This window comes from Chiloscyllium plagiosum, unplaced genomic scaffold (genome assembly GCF_037043375.1).
Source record: "Chiloscyllium plagiosum isolate Xiang-an unplaced genomic scaffold, Cpla_swu_hap1 HiC_scaffold_45, whole genome shotgun sequence".
Classification (NCBI taxonomy): Eukaryota; Metazoa; Chordata; class Chondrichthyes; order Orectolobiformes; family Hemiscylliidae; genus Chiloscyllium; species Chiloscyllium plagiosum.
Window position 1 is genome coordinate 44478951 of NW_028270183.1, and position 17858 is coordinate 44496808.

The following is a 17858-nucleotide window of genomic DNA, read 5'->3' on the forward strand; positions in this document are numbered from 1 at the left end:
AAGTCGCGTGACAAGTATTAACAGAGATCAAGGAAAATAACATGAACGAATCTTTGATTTGAATTGAAGCCTGAACTCTGGTTCTGCTCCGAGACTGTGCCAGGTCTGCTTAATACTGCATATATTTCATGATTTGCATTTGTTTGTGAAAACAATTGAGACTGATTGATTTGCTGCAGACAACATCCAGCAGTCATCATGGGTACGGCGATCAAGTCGTGCGTCTAGCCCTGTCAAATGTTTTATTGCGCAGGTGAGGCTTCCTGTTTCGTGGTTTGGTGGAGCACGTTGTTTGGAAAAATAGCAACGCAGCTGAGATCCGGCATGGGACCAGCGGGTTGATGTTCCATGACAGCGATGGTCGCCTTTCGAATGAGCACACATCTCAACCGACCATGTGACAAGTTCTTGCAGACGGTGAAAGTAAAAGCCACGGCGAACACTGACACAGCCCTGCTAACGACGGAAGCGCCTCTCGTGGTCAGTGCGGGGATTGAACCCACGACCTTGGCGTTATTAGCACCACGCTCTAACCAGCTGAGCTAACCGACCAACACAGCACAGGCAGCGAAAGTAAATGCCTATATTGCCGGTGCTCACAACCACGGCGGCTGTTCATTTTCTGCTTCATGTCGATCGCACGATAGTCTGAAGTATTTCCTTTCGTTGCAAAGCTTTTCAACGAAAAAAAAGCATTTACTTTTCCGAACGCGCATACTCGACTTAACCATTTGCTCTGATATTCAAAATGAAGCACAATTTCCGGACGCGTGCAATTTCAATCGCAATGCCACCAGCTCAGCTGCAGCTTGACATGTTGAAAAATATCGTCTGTCGAAACGTCCCTTCAACGATCGCTCACTGTTCTTCTGGATACTCACAGACGTTTGGAGTCAGCGTTATGTGCTGCTGATAAACTGCTGCGAACCTTATGCCAAATGCATTTGAATTGAAATCTAACAGTGGGATTTTTTCTGCTCCCGAACGACGCAGTTGCTTTGGTGTCAGCAACAGCTCAGACGCCAATTGCACGTTTTGCTCAATCACTCATGTTGCTAATTCAATCTTCGTTTGACAGCATATTTAGAAAGTTATCACGCCTTCCTGCAGCGGTCGTCAGTGACAGATCAGATGCTAAGATGATTGCTTCAGACAGCATGCTACATCCTCCATTTGAAAATGGAAAAGGTGCAAACGGTTGCAGGCTGAACACACACTCACTATATTGCCTGGCGTGTCAGAGGCTGGGAGCGGAGCTTATGGAGGCTTTTCAATCATGAGGGGCATGAATCGGGTAAATAGACAAGTTTCTTTCGCTCAGGTGTGGCAGTGCAGAACTAGAGGGCATAAATCAGGTGTGGGAGTACGAGAATTGGAAAGGCAGTGATGGGCAATGGCTGTGCGCAGAGGGTGGTGCGTTTCTGGATCAAGTTGCCAGGCGAGCTGGTGATGGATGGTAAAATTCCAATACTTTTAAGGAATCTGGACGTGTATTTGAATAGGCAGGGTTTAGAGAGACATGGGTCAAATGCATGCAATCGCGGCTGGATCAATTGAAGATATCTGTTCGGAATGGACGAGTTCGACCGAAGACTGTGTTTTCAGTGCTGTCCATATCTAATGAGCTCTATGATAGTGCAGGTGAAATGATAAAAAAGATAAATAAAATCAATGAAGTAAAATTGTCTCAAGTTGTTGAATTCAAACAACTTCAGGTAATTTTATTTCAATTATTTTATTTATCTTTTTTATTTGTGTTTTTTTCATTGTTCTGTAACTCTTATTTCTTGATTGTCTCTCTTTCTCTCGCTCCCCAATCTCTCAATATCTTTTTCCTTTCCTCTTCCCACTTTGCTACCCTTCTCCCCTGTTTTCCATTTTGTCTCTGCTTCACCCATCCCCCACATATTTTGTCACATAGCACTGGCTACAGCCTGCGTCATTCACGGCTCCTAATCTCCCTTAGATCTCTCCATGCATTCTCCTTATCACCTTTGCATCTGGAGCCCTGACTCACCATCTCTCAGCCTGGTGTAAACAGCTCCCTAATTCTCCCCCTTTTTTATCTTTAACAAAGGATCAGTTCGACTCGAAACGTCAGCTCTTTTCTCTCCTTGCAGATGGTGCCAGACGTGCTGAGACTTTCCAGCATTTTCTCTTTTGGTTTCAGATTCCAGCATCCGCAGTAATTTTATTTTATTAATGGCTCTATGATATTGCTGGTGTCATGATAACTCCAGCTTCTATGCATGAGAGGTGAGCAAGCGAATGAATTCCTTTTGGAAGTCGCGTGACAAGTATTAACAGAGATCAAGGAAAATAACATGAACGAATCTTTGATTTGAATTGAAGCCTGAACTCTGGTTCTGCTCCGAGACTGTGCCAGGTCTGCTTAATACTGCATATATTTCATGATTTGCATTTGTTTGTGAAAACAATTGAGACTGATTGATTTGCTGCAGACAACATCCAGCAGTCATCATGGGTACGGCGATCAAGTCGTGCGTCTAGCCCTGTCAAATGTTTTATTGCGCAGGTGAGGCTTCCTGTTTCGTGGTTTGGTGGAGCACGTTGTTTGGAAAAATAGCAACGCAGCTGAGATCCGGCATGGGACCAGCGGGTTGATGTTCCATGACAGCGATGGTCGCCTTTCGAATGAGCACACATCTCAACCGACCATGTGACAAGTTCTTGCAGACGGTGAAAGTAAAAGCCACGGCGAACACTGACACAGCCCTGCTAACGGCGGAAGCGCCTCTCGTGGTCAGTGCGGGGATTGAACCCACGACCTGGGCGTTATTAGTACCACGCTCTAACCAGCTGAGCTAACCGACCAACACAGCACAGGCAGCGAAAGTAAATGCCTATATTGCCGGTGCTCACAACCACGGCGGCTGTTCATTTTCTGCTTCATGTCGATCGCACGATAGTCTGAAGTATTTCCTTTCGTTGCAAAGCTTTTCAACGAAAAAAAAGCATTTACTTTTCCGAACGCGCATACTCGACTTAACCATTTGCTCTGATATTCAAAATGAAGCACAATTTCCGGACGCGTGCAATTTCAATCGCAATGCCACCAGCTCAGCTGCAGCTTGTCATGTTGAAAAATATCGTCTGTCGAAACGTCCCTTCAACGATCGCTCACTGTTCTTCTGGATACTCACAGACTTTTGGAGTCAGCGTTATGTGCTGCTGATAAACTGCTGCGAACCTTATGCCAAATGCATTTGAATTGAAATCTAACAGTGGGATTTTGTCTGCTCCCGAACGACGCAGTTGCTTTGGTGTCAGCAACAGCTCAGACGCCAATTGCACGTTTTGCTCAATCACTCATGTTGCTAATTCAATCTTCGTTTGACAGCATATTTAGAAAGTTATCACGCCTTCCTGCAGCGGTCGTCAGTGACAGATCAGATGCTAAGATGATTGCTTCAGACAGCATGCTACATCCTCCATTTGAAAATGGAAAAGGTGCAAACGGTTGCAGGCTGAACACACACTCACTATATTGCCTGGCGTGTCAGAGGCTGGGAGCGGAGCTTATGGAGGCTTTTCAATCATGAGGGGCATGAATCGGGTAAATAGACAAGTTTCTTTCGCTCAGGTGTGGCAGTGCAGAACTAGAGGGTATAAATCAGGTGTGGGAGTACGAGAATTGGAAAAGCAGTGATGGGCAATGGCTGTGCGCAGAGGGTGGTGCGTTTCTGGATCAAGTTGCCAGACGAGCTGGTGATGGATGGTAAAATTCCAATACTTTTAAGGAATCTGGACGTGTATTTGAATAGGCAGGGTTTAGAGAGACATGGGTCAAATGCATGCAATCGCGGCTGGATCAATTGAAGATATCTGTTCGGAATGGACGAGTTCGACCGAAGACTGTGTTTTCAGTGCTGTCCATATCTAATGAGCTCTATGATAGTGCAGGTGAAATGATAAAAAAGATAAATAAAATCAATGAAGTAAAATTGTCTCAAGTTGTTGAATTCAAACAACTTCAGGTAATTTTATTTCAATTATTTTATTTATCTTTTTTATTTGTGTTTTTTTCATTGTTCTGTAACTCTTATTTCTTGATTGTCTCTCTTTCTCTCGCTCCCCACTCTCTCAATATCTTTTTCCTTTCCTCTTCCCACTTTGCTACCCTTCTCCCCTGTTTTCCATTTTGTCTCTGCTTCACCCATCCCCCACATATTTTGTCACATAGCACTGGCTACAGCCTGCGTCATTCACGGCTCCTAATCTCCCTTAGATCTCTCCATGCATTCTCCTTATCACCTTTGCATCTGGAGCCCTGACTCACCATCTCTCAGCCTGGTGTAAACAGCTCCCTAATTCTCCCCCTTTTTTTATCTTTAACAAAGGATCAGTTCGACTCGAAACGTCAGCTCTTTTCTCTCCTTGCAGATGGTGCCAGACGTGCTGAGACTTTCCAGCATTTTCTCTTTTGGTTTCAGATTCCAGCATCCGCAGTAATTTTATTTTATTAATGGCTCTATGATATTGCTGGTGTCATGATAACTCCAGCTTCTATGCATGAGAGGTGAGCAAGCGAATGAATTCCTTTTGGAAGTCGCGTGACAAGTATTAACAGAGATCAAGGAAAATAACATGAACGAATCTTTGATTTGAATTGAAGCCTGAACTCTGGTTCTGCTCCGAGACTGTGCCAGGTCTGCTTAATACTGCATATATTTCATGATTTGCATTTGTTTGTGAAAACAATTGAGACTGATTGATTTGCTGCAGACAACATCCAGCAGTCATCATGGGTACGGCGATCAAGTCGTGCGTCTAGCCCTGTCAAATGTTTTATTGCGCAGGTGAGGCTTCCTGTTTCGTGGTTTGGTGGAGCACGTTGTTTGGAAAAATAGCAACGCAGCTGAGATCCGGCATGGGACCAGCGGGTTGATGTTCCATGACAGCGATGGTCGCCTTTCGAATGAGCACACATCTCAACCGACCATGTGACAAGTTCTTGCAGACGGTGAAAGTAAAAGCCACGGCGAACACTGACACAGCCCTGCTAACGACGGAAGCGCCTCTCGTGGTCAGTGCGGGGATTGAACCCACGACCTTGGCGTTATTAGCACCACGCTCTAACCAGCTGAGCTAACCGACCAACACAGCACAGGCAGCGAAAGTAAATGCCTATATTGCCGGTGCTCACAACCACGGCGGCTGTTCATTTTCTGCTTCATGTCGATCGCACGATAGTCTGAAGTATTTCCTTTCGTTGCAAAGCTTTTCAACGAAAAAAAAGCATTTACTTTTCCGAACGCGCATACTCGACTTAACCATTTGCTCTGATATTCAAAATGAAGCACAATTTCCGGACGCGTGCAATTTCAATCGCAATGCCACCAGCTCAGCTGCAGCTTGACATGTTGAAAAATATCGTCTGTCGAAACGTCCCTTCAACGATCGCTCACTGTTCTTCTGGATACTCACAGACGTTTGGAGTCAGCGTTATGTGCTGCTGATAAACTGCTGCGAACCTTATGCCAAATGCATTTGAATTGAAATCTAACAGTGGGATTTTTTCTGCTCCCGAACGACGCAGTTGCTTTGGTGTCAGCAACAGCTCAGACGCCAATTGCACGTTTTGCTCAATCACTCATGTTGCTAATTCAATCTTCGTTTGACAGCATATTTAGAAAGTTATCACGCCTTCCTGCAGCGGTCGTCAGTGACAGATCAGATGCTAAGATGATTGCTTCAGACAGCATGCTACATCCTCCATTTGAAAATGGAAAAGGTGCAAACGGTTGCAGGCTGAACACACACTCACTATATTGCCTGGCGTGTCAGAGGCTGGGAGCGGAGCTTATGGAGGCTTTTCAATCATGAGGGGCATGAATCGGGTAAATAGACAAGTTTCTTTCGCTCAGGTGTGGCAGTGCAGAACTAGAGGGCATAAATCAGGTGTGGGAGTACGAGAATTGGAAAGGCAGTGATGGGCAATGGCTGTGCGCAGAGGGTGGTGCGTTTCTGGATCAAGTTGCCAGACGAGCTGGTGATGGATGGTAAAATTCCAATACTTTTAAGGAATCTGGACGTGTATTTGAATAGGCAGGGTTTAGAGAGACATGGGTCAAATGCATGCAATCGCGGCTGGATCAATTGAAGATATCTGTTCGGAATGGACGAGTTCGACCGAAGACTGTGTTTTCAGTGCTGTCCATATCTAATGAGCTCTATGATAGTGCAGGTGAAATGATAAAAAAGATAAATAAAATCAATGAAGTAAAATTGTCTCAAGTTGTTGAATTCAAACAACTTCAGGTAATTTTCTTTCAATTATTTTATTTATCTTTTTTATTTGTGTTTTTTTCATTGTTCTGTAACTCTTATTTCTTGATTGTCTCTCTTTCTCTCGCTCCCCACTCTCTCAATATCTTTTTCCTTTCCTCTTCCCACTTTGCTACCCTTCTCCCCTGTTTTCCATTTTGTCTCTGCTTCACCCATCCCCCACATATTTTGTCACATAGCACTGGCTACAGCCTGCGTCATTCACGGCTCCTAATCTCCCTTAGATCTCTCCATGCACTCTCCTTATCACCTTTGCATCTGGAGCCCTGACTCACCATCTCTCAGCCTGGTGTAAACAGCTCCCTAATTCTCCCCCTTTTTTATCTTTAACAAAGGATCAGTTCGACTCGAAACGTCAGCTCTTTTCTCTCCTTGCAGATGGTGCCAGACGTGCTGAGACTTTCCAGCATTTTCTCTTTTGGTTTCAGATTCCAGCATCCGCAGTAATTTTATTTTATTAATGGCTCTATGATATTGCTGGTGTCATGATAACTCCAGCTTCTATGCATGAGAGGTGAGCAAGCGAATGAATTCCTTTTGGAAGTCGCGTGACAAGTATTAACAGAGATCAAGGAAAATAACATGAACGAATCTTTGATTTGAATTGAAGCCTGAACTCTGGTTCTGCTCCGAGACTGTGCCAGGTCTGCTTAATACTGCATATATTTCATGATTTGCATTTGTTTGTGAAAACAATTGAGACTGATTGATTTGCTGCAGACAACATCCAGCAGTCATCATGGGTACGGCGATCAAGTCGTGCGTCTAGCCCTGTCAAATGTTTTATTGCGCAGGTGAGGCTTCCTGTTTCGTGGTTTGGTGGAGCACGTTGTTTGGAAAAATAGCAACGCAGCTGAGATCCGGCATGGGACCAGCGGGTTGATGTTCCATGACAGCGATGGTCGCCTTTCGAATGAGCACACATCTCAACCGACCATGTGACAAGTTCTTGCAGACGGTGAAAGTAAAAGCCACGGCGAACACTGACACAGCCCTGCTAACGACGGAAGCGCCTCTCGTGGTCAGTGCGGGGATTGAACCCACGACCTTGGCGTTATTAGCACCACGCTCTAACCAGCCGAGCTAACCGACCAACACGACACAGGCAGCGAAAGTAAATGCCTATATTGCCGGTGCTCACAACCACGGCGGCTGTTCATTTTCTGCTTCATGTCGATCGCACGATAGTCTGAAGTATTTCCTTTCGTTGCAAAGCTTTTCAACGAAAAAAAGCATTTACTTTTCCGAACGCGCATACTCGACTTAACCATTTGCTCTGATATTCAAAATGAAGCACAATTTCCGGACGCGTGCAATTTCAATCGCAATGCCACCAGCTCAGCTGCAGCTTGTCATGTTGAAAAATATCGTCTGTCGAAACGTCCCTTCAACGATCGCTCACTGTTCTTCTGGATACTCACAGACGTTTGGAGTCAGCGTTATGTGCTGCTGATAAACTGCTGCGAACCTTATGCCAAATGCATTTGAATTGAAATCTAACAGTGGGATTTTTTCTGCTCCCGAACTACGCAGTTGCTTTGGTGTCAGCAACAGCTCAGACGCCAATTGCACGTTTTGCTCAATCACTCATGTTGCTAATTCAATCTTCGTTTGACAGCATATTTAGAAAGTTATCACGCCTTCCTGCAGCGGTCGTCAGTGACAGATCAGATGCTAAGATGATTGCTTCAGACAGCATGCTACATCCTCCATTTGAAAATGGAAAAGGTGCAAACGGTTGCAGGCTGAACACACACTCACGATATTGCCTGGCGTGTCAGAGGCTGGGAGCGGAGCTTATGGAGGCTTTTCAATCATGAGGGGCATGAATCGGGTAAATAGACAAGTTTCTTTCGCTCAGGTGTGGCAGTGCAGAACTCGAGGGTATAAATCAGGTGTGGGAGTACGAGAATTGGAAAGGCAGTGATGGGCAATGGCTGTGCGCAGAGGGTGGTGCGTTTCTGGATCAAGTTGCCAGACGAGCTGGTGATGGATGGTAAAATTCCAATACTTTTAAGGAATCTGGACGTGTATTTGAATAGGCAGGGTTTAGAGAGACATGCGTCAAATGCATGCAATCGCGGCTGGATCAATTGAAGATATCTGTTCGGAATGGACGAGTTCGACCGAAGACTGTGTTTTCAGTGCTGTCCATATCTAATGAGCTCTATGATAGTGCAGGTGAAATGATAAAAAAGATAAATAAAATCAATGAAGTAAAATTGTCTCAAGTTGTTGAATTCAAACAACTTCAGGTAATTTTATTTCAATTATTTTATTTATCTTTTTTATTTGTGTTTTTTTCATTGTTCTGTAACTCTTATTTCTTGATTGTCTCTCTTTCTCTCGCTCCCCACTCTCTCAATATCTTTTTCCTTTCCTCTTCCCACTTTGCTACCCTTCTCCCCTGTTTTCCATTTTGTCTCTGCTTCACCCATCCCCCACATATTTTGTCACATAGCACTGGCTACAGCCTGCGTCATTCACGGCTCCTAATCTCCCTTAGATCTCTCCATGCACTCTCCTTATCACCTTTGCATCTGGAGCCCTGACTCACCATCTCTCAGCCTGGTGTAAACAGCTCCCTAATTCTCCCCCTTTTTTATCTTTAACAAAGGATCAGTTCGACTCGAAACGTCAGCTCTTTTCTCTCCTTGCAGATGGTGCCAGACGTCCTGAGACTTTCCAGCATTTTCTCTTTTGGTTTCAGATTCCAGCATCCGCAGTAATTTTATTTTATTAATGGCTCTATGATATTGCTGGTGTCATGATAACTCCAGCTTCTATGCATGAGAGGTGAGCAAGCGAATGAATTCCTTTTGGAAGTCGCGTGACAAGTATTAACAGAGATCAAGGAAAATAACATGAACGAATCTTTGATTTGAATTGAAGCCTGAACTCTGGTTCTGCTCCGAGACTGTGCCAGGTCTGCTTAATACTGCATATATTTCATGATTTGCATTTGTTTGTGAAAACAATTGAGACTGATTGATTTGCTGCAGACAACATCCAGCAGTCATCATGGGTACGGCGATCAAGTCGTGCGTCTAGCCCTGTCAAATGTTTTATTGCGCAGGTGAGGCTTCCTGTTTCGTGGTTTGGTGGAGCACGTTGTTTGGAAAAATAGCAACGCAGCTGAGATCCGGCATGGGACCAGCGGGTTGATGTTCCATGACAGCGATGGTCGCCTTTCGAATGAGCACACATCTCAACCGACCATGTGACAAGTTCTTGCAGACGGTGAAAGTAAAAGCCACGGCGAACACTGACACAGCCCTGCTAACGACGGAAGCGCCTCTCGTGGTCAGTGCGGGGATTGAACCCACGACCTTGGCGTTATTAGCACCACGCTCTAACCAGCTGAGCTAACCGACCAACACAGCACAGGCAGCGAAAGTAAATGCCTATATTGCCGGTGCTCACAACCACGGCGGCTGTTCATTTTCTGCTTCATGTCGATCGCACGATAGTCTGAAGTATTTCCTTTCGTTGCAAAGCTTTTCAACGAAAAAAAAGCATTTACTTTTCCGAACGCGCATACTCGACTTAACCATTTGCTCTGATATTCAAAATGAAGCACAATTTCCGGACGCGTGCAATTTCAATCGCAATGCCACCAGCTCAGCTGCAGCTTGTCATGTTGAAAAATATCGTCTGTCGAAACGTCCCTTCAACGATCGCTCACTGTTCTTCTGGATACTCACAGACTTTTGGAGTCAGCGTTATGTGCTGCTGATAAACTGCTGCGAACCTTATGCCAAATGCATTTGAATTGAAATCTAACAGTGGGATTTTTTCTGCTCCCGAACGACGCAGTTGCTTTGGTGTCAGCAACAGCTCAGACGCCAATTGCACGTTTTGCTCAATCACTCATGTTGCTAATTCAATCTTCGTTTGACAGCATATTTAGAAAGTTATCACGCCTTCCTGCAGCGGTCGTCAGTGACAGATCAGATGCTAAGATGATTGCTTCAGACAGCATGCTACATCCTCCATTTGAAAATGGAAAAGGTGCAAACGGTTGCAGGCTGAACACACACTCACGATATTGCCTGGCGTGTCAGAGGCTGGGAGCGGAGCTTATGGAGGCTTTTCAATCATGAGGGGCATGAATCGGGTAAATAGACAAGTTTCTTTCGCTCAGGTGTGGCAGTGCAGAACTAGAGGGTATAAATCAGGTGTGGGAGTACGAGAATTGGAAAGGCAGTGATGGGCAATGGCTGTGCGCAGAGGGTGGTGCGTTTCTGGAACAAGTTGCCAGACGAGCTGGTGATGGATGGTAAAATTCCAATACTTTTAAGGAATCTGGACGTGTATTTGAATAGGCAGCGTTGAGAGAGACATGCGTCAAATGCATGCAATCGCGGCTGGATCAATTGAAGATATCTGTTCGGAATGGACGAGTTCGACCGAAGACTGTGTTTTCAGTGCTGTCCATATCTAATGAGCTCTATGATAGTGCAGGTGAAATGATAAAAAAGATAAATAAAATCAATGAAGTAAAATTGTCTCAAGTTGTTGAATTCAAACAACTTCAGGTAATTTTATTTCAATTATTTTATTTATCTTTTTTATTTGTGTTTTTTTCATTGTTCTGTAACTCTTATTTCTTGATTGTCTCTCTTTCTCTCGCTCCCCACTCTCTCAATATCTTTTTCCTTTCCTCTTCCCACTTTGCTACCCTTCTCCCCTGTTTTCCATTTTGTCTCTGCTTCACCCATCCCCCACATATTTTGTCACATAGCACTGGCTACAGCCTGCGTCATTCACGGCTCCTAATCTCCCTTAGATCTCTCCATGCACTCTCATTATCACCTTTGCATCTGGAGCCCTGACTCACCATCTCTCAGCCTGGTGTAAACAGCTCCCTAATTCTCCCCCTTTTTTATCTTTAACAAAGGATCAGTTCGACTCGAAACGTCAGCTCTTTTCTCTCCTAGCAGATGGTGCCAGACGTGCTGAGACTTTCCAGCATTTTCTCTTTTGGTTTCAGATTCCAGCATCCGCAGTAATTTTATTTTATTAATGGCTCTATGATATTGCTGGTGTCATGATAACTCCAGCTTCTATGCATGAGAGGTGAGCAAGCGAATGAATTCCTTTTGGAAGTCGCGTGACAAGTATTAACAGAGATCAAGGAAAATAACATGAACGAATCTTTGATTTCAATTGAAGCCTGAACTCTGGTTCTGCTCCGAGACTGTGCCAGGTCTGATTAATACTGCATATATTTCATGATTTGCATTTGTTTGTGAAAACAATTGAGACTGATTGATTTGCTGCAGACAACATCCAGCAGTCATCATGGGTACGGCGATCAAGTCGTGCGTCTAGCCCTGTCAAATGTTTTATTGCGCAGGTGAGGCTTCCTGTTTCGTGGTTTGGTGGAGCACGTTGTTTGGAAAAATAGCAACGCAGCTGAGATCCGGCATGGGACCAGCGGGTTGATGTTCCATGACAGCGATGGTCGCCTTTCGAATGAGCACACATCTCAACCGACCATGTGACAAGTTCTTGCAGACGGTGAAAGTAAAAGCCACGGCGAGCACTGACACAGCCCTGCTAACGACGGAAGCGCCTCTCGTGGTCAGTGCGCGGATTGAACCCACGACCTGTGCGTTATTAGCAGCACGCTCTAACCAGCTGAGCTAACCGACCAACACAGCACAGGCAGCGAAAGTAAATGCCTATATTGCCGGTGCTCACAACCACGGCGGCTGTTCATTTTCTGCTTCATGTCGATCGCACGATAGTCTGAAGTATTTCCTTTCGTTGCAAAGCTTTTCAACGAAAAAAAAGCATTTACTTTTCCGAACGCGCATACTCGACTTAACCATTTGCTCTGATATTCAAAATGAAGCACAATGTCCGGACGCGTGCAATTTCAATCGCAATGCCACCAGCTCAGCTGCAGCTTGTCATGTTGAAAAATATCGTCTGTCGAAACGTCCCTTCAACGATCGCTCACTGTTCTTCTGGATACTCACAGACTTTTGGAGTCAGCGTTATGTGCTGCTGATAAACTGCTGCGAACCTTATGCCAAATGCATTTGAATTGAAATCTAACAGTGGGAGTTTTTCTGCTCCCGAACGACGCAGTTGCTTTGGTGTCAGCAACAGCTCAGACGCCAATTGCACGTTTTGCTCAATCACTCATGTTGCTAATTCAATCTTCGTTTGACAGCATATTTAGAAAGTTATCACGCCTTCCTGCAGCGGTCGTCAGTGACAGATCAGATGCTAAGATGATTGCTTCAGACAGCATGCTACATCCTCCATTTGAAAATGGAAAAGGTGCAAACGGTTGCAGGCTGAACACACACTCACTATATTGCCTGGCGTGTCAGAGGCTGGGAGCGGAGCTTATGCAGGCTTTTCAATCATGAGGGGCATGAATCGGGTAAATAGACAAGTTTCTTTCGCTCAGGTGTGGCAGTGCAGAACTAGAGGGTATAAATCAGGTGTGGGAGTACGAGAATTGGAAAGGCAGTGATGGGCAATGGCTGTGCGCAGAGGGTGGTGCGTTTCTGGAACAAGTTGCCAGACGAGCTGGTGATGGATGGTAAAATTCCAATACTTTTAAGGAATCTGGACGTGTATTTGAATAGGCAGGGTTTAGAGAGACATGGGTCAAATGCATGCAATCGCGGCTGGATCAATTGAAGATATCTGTTCGGAATGGACGAGTTCGACCGAAGACTGTGTTTTCAGTGCTGTCCATATCTAATGAGCTCTATGATAGTGCAGGTGAAATGATAAAAAAGATAAATAAAATCAATGAAGTAAAATTGTCTCAAGTTGTTGAATTCAAACAACTTCAGGTAATTTTATTTCAATTATTTTATTTATCTTTTTTATTTGTGTTTTTTTCATTGTTCTGTAACTCTTATTTCTTGATTGTCTCTCTTTCTCTCGCTCCCCACTCTCTCAATATCTTTTTCCTTTCCTCTTCCCACTTTGCGACCCTTCTCCCCTGTTTTCCATTTTGTCTCTGCTTCACCCATCCCCCACATATTTTGTCACATAGCACTGGCTACAGCCTGCGTCATTCACGGCTCCTAATCTCCCTTAGATCTCTCCATGCACTCTCATTATCACCTTTGCATCTGGAGCCCTGACTCACCATCTCTCAGCCTGGTGTAAACAGCTCCCTAATTCTCCCCCTTTTTTATCTTTAACAAAGGATCAGTTCGACTCGAAACGTCAGCTCTTTTCTCTCCTTGCAGATGGTGCCAGACGTGCTGAGACTTTCCAGCATTTTCTCTTTTGGTTTCAGATTCCAGCATCCGCAGTAATTTTATTTTATTAATGGCTCTATGATATTGCTGGTGTCATGATAACTCCAGCTTCTATGCATGAGAGGTGAGCAAGCGAATGAATTCCTTTTGGAAGTCGCGTGACAAGTATTAACAGAGATCAAGGAAAATAACATGAACGAATCTTTGATTTGAATTGAAGCCTGAACTCTGGTTCTGCTCCGAGACTGTGCCAGGTCTGATTAATACTGCATATATTTCATGATTTGCATTTGTTTGTGAAAACAATTGAGACTGATTGATTTGCTGCAGACAACATCCAGCAGTCATCATGGGTACGGCGATCAAGTCGTGCGTCTAGCCCTGTCAAATGTTTTATTGCGCAGGTGAGGCTTGCTGTTTCGTGGTTTGGTGGAGCACGTTGTTTGGAAAAATAGCAACGCAGCTGAGATCCGGCATGGGACCAGCGGGTTGATGTTCCATGACAGCGATGGTCGCCTTTCGAATGAGCACACATCTCAACCGACCATGTGACAAGTTCTTGCAGACGGTGAAAGTAAAAGCCACGGCGAACACTGACACAGCCCTGCTAACGACGGAAGCGCCTCTCGTGGTCAGTGCGGGGATTGAACCCACGACCTGGGCGTTCTTCGCACCACGCTCTAACCAGCTGAGCTAACCGACCAACACAGCACAGGCAGCGAAAGTAAATGCCTATATTGCCGGTGCTCACAACCACGGCGGCTGTTCATTTTCTGCTTCATGTCGATCGCACGATAGTCTGAAGTATTTCCTTTCGTTGCAAAGCTTTTCAACGAAAAAAAAGCATTTACTTTTCCGAACGCGCATACTCGACTTAACCATTTGCTCTGATATTCAAAATGAAGCACAATGTCCGGACGCGTGCAAATTCAATCGCAATGCCACCAGCTCAGCTGCAGCTTGTCATGTTGAAAAATATCGTCTGTCGAAACGTCCCTTCAACGATCGCTCACTGTTCTTCTGGATACTCACAGACTTTTGGAGTCAGCGTTATGTGCTGCTGATAAACTGCTGCGAACCTTATGCCAAATGCATTTGAATTGAAATCTAACAGTGGGATTTTTTCTGCTCCCGAACGACGCAGTTGCTTTGGTGTCAGCAACAGCTCAGACGCCAATTGCACGTTTTGCTCAATCACTCATGTTGCTAATTCAATCTTCGTTTGACAGCATATTTAGAAAGTTATCACGCCTTCCTGCAGCGGTCGTCAGTGACAGATCAGATGCTAAGATGATTGCTTCAGACAGCATGCTACATCCTCCATTTGAAAATGGAAAAGGTGCAAACGGTTGCAGGCTGAACACACACTCACTATATTGCCTGGCGTGTCAGAGGCTGGGAGCGGAGCTTATGGAGGCTTTTCAATCATGAGGGGCATGAATCGGGTAAATAGACAAGTTTCTTTCGCTCAGGTGTGGCAGTGCAGAACTAGAGGGCATAAATCAGGTGTGGGAGTACGAGAATTGGAAAGGCAGTGATGGGCAATGGTTGTGCGCAGAGGGTGGTGCGTTTCTGGAACAAGTTGCCAGACGAGCTGGTGATGGATGGTAAAATTCCAATACTTTTAAGGAATCTGGACGTGTATTTGAATAGGCAGGGTTTAGAGAGACATGGGTCAAATGCATGCAATCGCGGCTGGATCAATTGAAGATATCTGTTCGGAATGGACGAGTTCGACCGAAGACTGTGTTTTCAGTGCTGTCCATATCTAATGAGCTCTATGATAGTGCAGGTGAAATGATAAAAAAGATAAATAAAATCAATGAAGTAAAATTGTCTCAAGTTGTTGAATTCAAACAACTTCAGGTAATTTTATTTCAATTATTTTATTTATCTTTTTTATTTGAGTTTTATTCATTGTTCTGTAACTCTTATTTCTTGATTGTCTCTCTTTCTCTCGCTCCCCACTCTCTCAATATCTTTTTCCTTTCCTCTTCCCACTTTGCTACCCTTCTCCCCTGTTTTCCATTTTGTCTCTGCTTCACCCATCCCCCACATATTTTGTCACATAGCACTGGCTACAGCCTGCGTCATTCACGTCTCCTAATCTCCCTTAGATCTCTCCATGCACTCTCATTATCACCTTTGCATCTGGAGCCCTGACTCACCATCTCTCAGCCTGGTGTAAACAGCTCCCTAATTCTCCCCCTTTTTTATCTTTAACAAAGGATCAGTTCGACTCGAAACGTCAGCTCTTTTCTCTCCTTGCAGATGGTGCCAGACGTGCTGAGACTTTCCAGCATTTTCTCTTTTGGTTTCAGATTCCAGCATCCGCAGTAATTTTATTTTATTAATGGCTCTATGATATTGCTGGTGTCATGATAACTCCAGCTTCTATGCATGAGAGGTGAGCAAGCGAATGAATTCCTTTTGGAAGTCGCGTGACAAGTATTAACAGAGATCAAGGAAAATAACATGAACGAATCTTTGATTTGAATTGAAGCCTGAACTCTGGTTCTGCTCCGAGACTGTGCCAGGTCTGATTAATACTGCATATATTTCATGATTTGCATTTGTTTGTGAAAACAATTGAGACTGATTGATTTGCTGCAGACAACATCCAGCAGTCATCATGGGTACGGCGATCAAGTCGTGCGTCTAGCCCTGTCAAATGTTTTATTGCGCAGGTGAGGCTTGCTGTTTCGTGGTTTGGTGGAGCACGTTGTTTGGAAAAATAGCAACGCAGCTGAGATCCGGCATGGGACCAGCGGGTTGATGTTCCATGACAGCGATGGTCGCCTTTCGAATGAGCACACATCTCAACCGACCATGTGACAAGTTCTTGCAGACGGTGAAAGTAAAAGCCACGGCGAACACTGACACAGCCCTGCTAACGACGGAAGCGCCTCTCGTGGTCAGTGCGGGGATTGAACCCACGACCTGGGCGTTCTTCGCACCACGCTCTAACCAGCTGAGCTAACCGACCAACACAGCACAGGCAGCGAAAGTAAATGCCTATATTGCCGGTGCTCACAACCACGGCGGCTGTTCATTTTCTGCTTCATGTCGATCGCACGATAGTCTGAAGTATTTCCTTTCGTTGCAAAGCTTTTCAACGAAAAAAAAGCATTTACTTTTCCGAACGCGCATACTCGACTTAACCATTTGCTCTGATATTCAAAATGAAGCACAATGTCCGGACGCGTGCAAATTCAATCGCAATGCCACCAGCTCAGCTGCAGCTTGTCATGTTGAAAAATATCGTCTGTCGAAACGTCCCTTCAACGATCGCTCACTGTTCTTCTGGATACTCACAGACTTTTGGAGTCAGCGTTATGTGCTGCTGATAAACTGCTGCGAACCTTATGCCAAATGCATTTGAATTGAAATCTAACAGTGGGATTTTTTCTGCTCCCGAACGACGCAGTTGCTTTGGTGTCAGCAACAGCTCAGACGCCAATTGCACGTTTTGCTCAATCACTCATGTTGCTAATTCAATCTTCGTTTGACAGCATATTTAGAAAGTTATCACGCCTTCCTGCAGCGGTCGTCAGTGACAGATCAGATGCTAAGATGATTGCTTCAGACAGCATGCTACATCCTCCATTTGAAAATGGAAAAGGTGCAAACGGTTGCAGGCTGAACACACACTCACTATATTGCCTGGCGTGTCAGAGGCTGGGAGCGGAGCTTATGGAGGCTTTTCAATCATGAGGGGCATGAATCGGGTAAATAGACAAGTTTCTTTCGCTCAGGTGTGGCAGTGCAGAACTAGAGGGCATAAATCAGGTGTGGGAGTACGAGAATTGGAAAGGCAGTGATGGGCAATGGCTGTGCGCAGAGGGTGGTGCGTTTCTGGAACAAGTTGCCAGACGAGCTGGTGATGGATGGTAAAATTCCAATACTTTTAAGGAATCTGGACGTGTATTTGAATAGGCAGGGTTTAGAGAGACATGGGTCAAATGCATGCAATCGCGGCTGGATCAATTGAAGATATCTGTTCGGAATGGACGAGTTCGACCGAAGACTGTGTTTTCAGTGCTGTCCATATCTAATGAGCTCTATGATAGTGCAGGTGAAATGATAAAAAAGATAAATAAAATCAATGAAGTAAAATTGTCTCAAGTTGTTGAATTCAAACAACTTCAGGTAATTTTATTTCAATTATTTTATTTATCTTTTTTATTTGAGTTTTATTCATTGTTCTGTAACTCTTATTTCTTGATTGTCTCTCTTTCTCTCGCTCCCCACTCTCTCAATATCTTTTTCCTTTCCTCTTCCCACTTTGCTACCCTTCTCCCCTGTTTTCCA

The 17858-nt window shown here is 44.7% G+C and overlaps 4 non-coding genes across 4 annotated transcripts; all 4 read right to left on the minus strand.

Annotated features, from left to right (window-relative positions):
- Nucleotides 1-478: 478 nt before the first annotated feature.
- Nucleotides 479-552, minus strand: trnai-aau (transfer RNA isoleucine (anticodon AAU)). Its single transcript has one exon. It is a non-coding gene; the product is annotated as a tRNA-Ile (tRNA).
- Nucleotides 553-5045: 4493 nt separating this feature from the next.
- On the minus strand, nucleotides 5046-5119 carry trnai-aau (transfer RNA isoleucine (anticodon AAU)). The gene has a single exon. It is a non-coding gene; the product is annotated as a tRNA-Ile (tRNA).
- Nucleotides 5120-7328: 2209 nt separating this feature from the next.
- trnai-aau (transfer RNA isoleucine (anticodon AAU)) lies at nucleotides 7329-7402 on the minus strand. The gene has a single exon. It is a non-coding gene; the product is annotated as a tRNA-Ile (tRNA).
- Nucleotides 7403-9610: 2208 nt separating this feature from the next.
- trnai-aau (transfer RNA isoleucine (anticodon AAU)) lies at nucleotides 9611-9684 on the minus strand. Its single transcript has one exon. It is a non-coding gene; the product is annotated as a tRNA-Ile (tRNA).
- Nucleotides 9685-17858: the final 8174 nt, after the last annotated feature.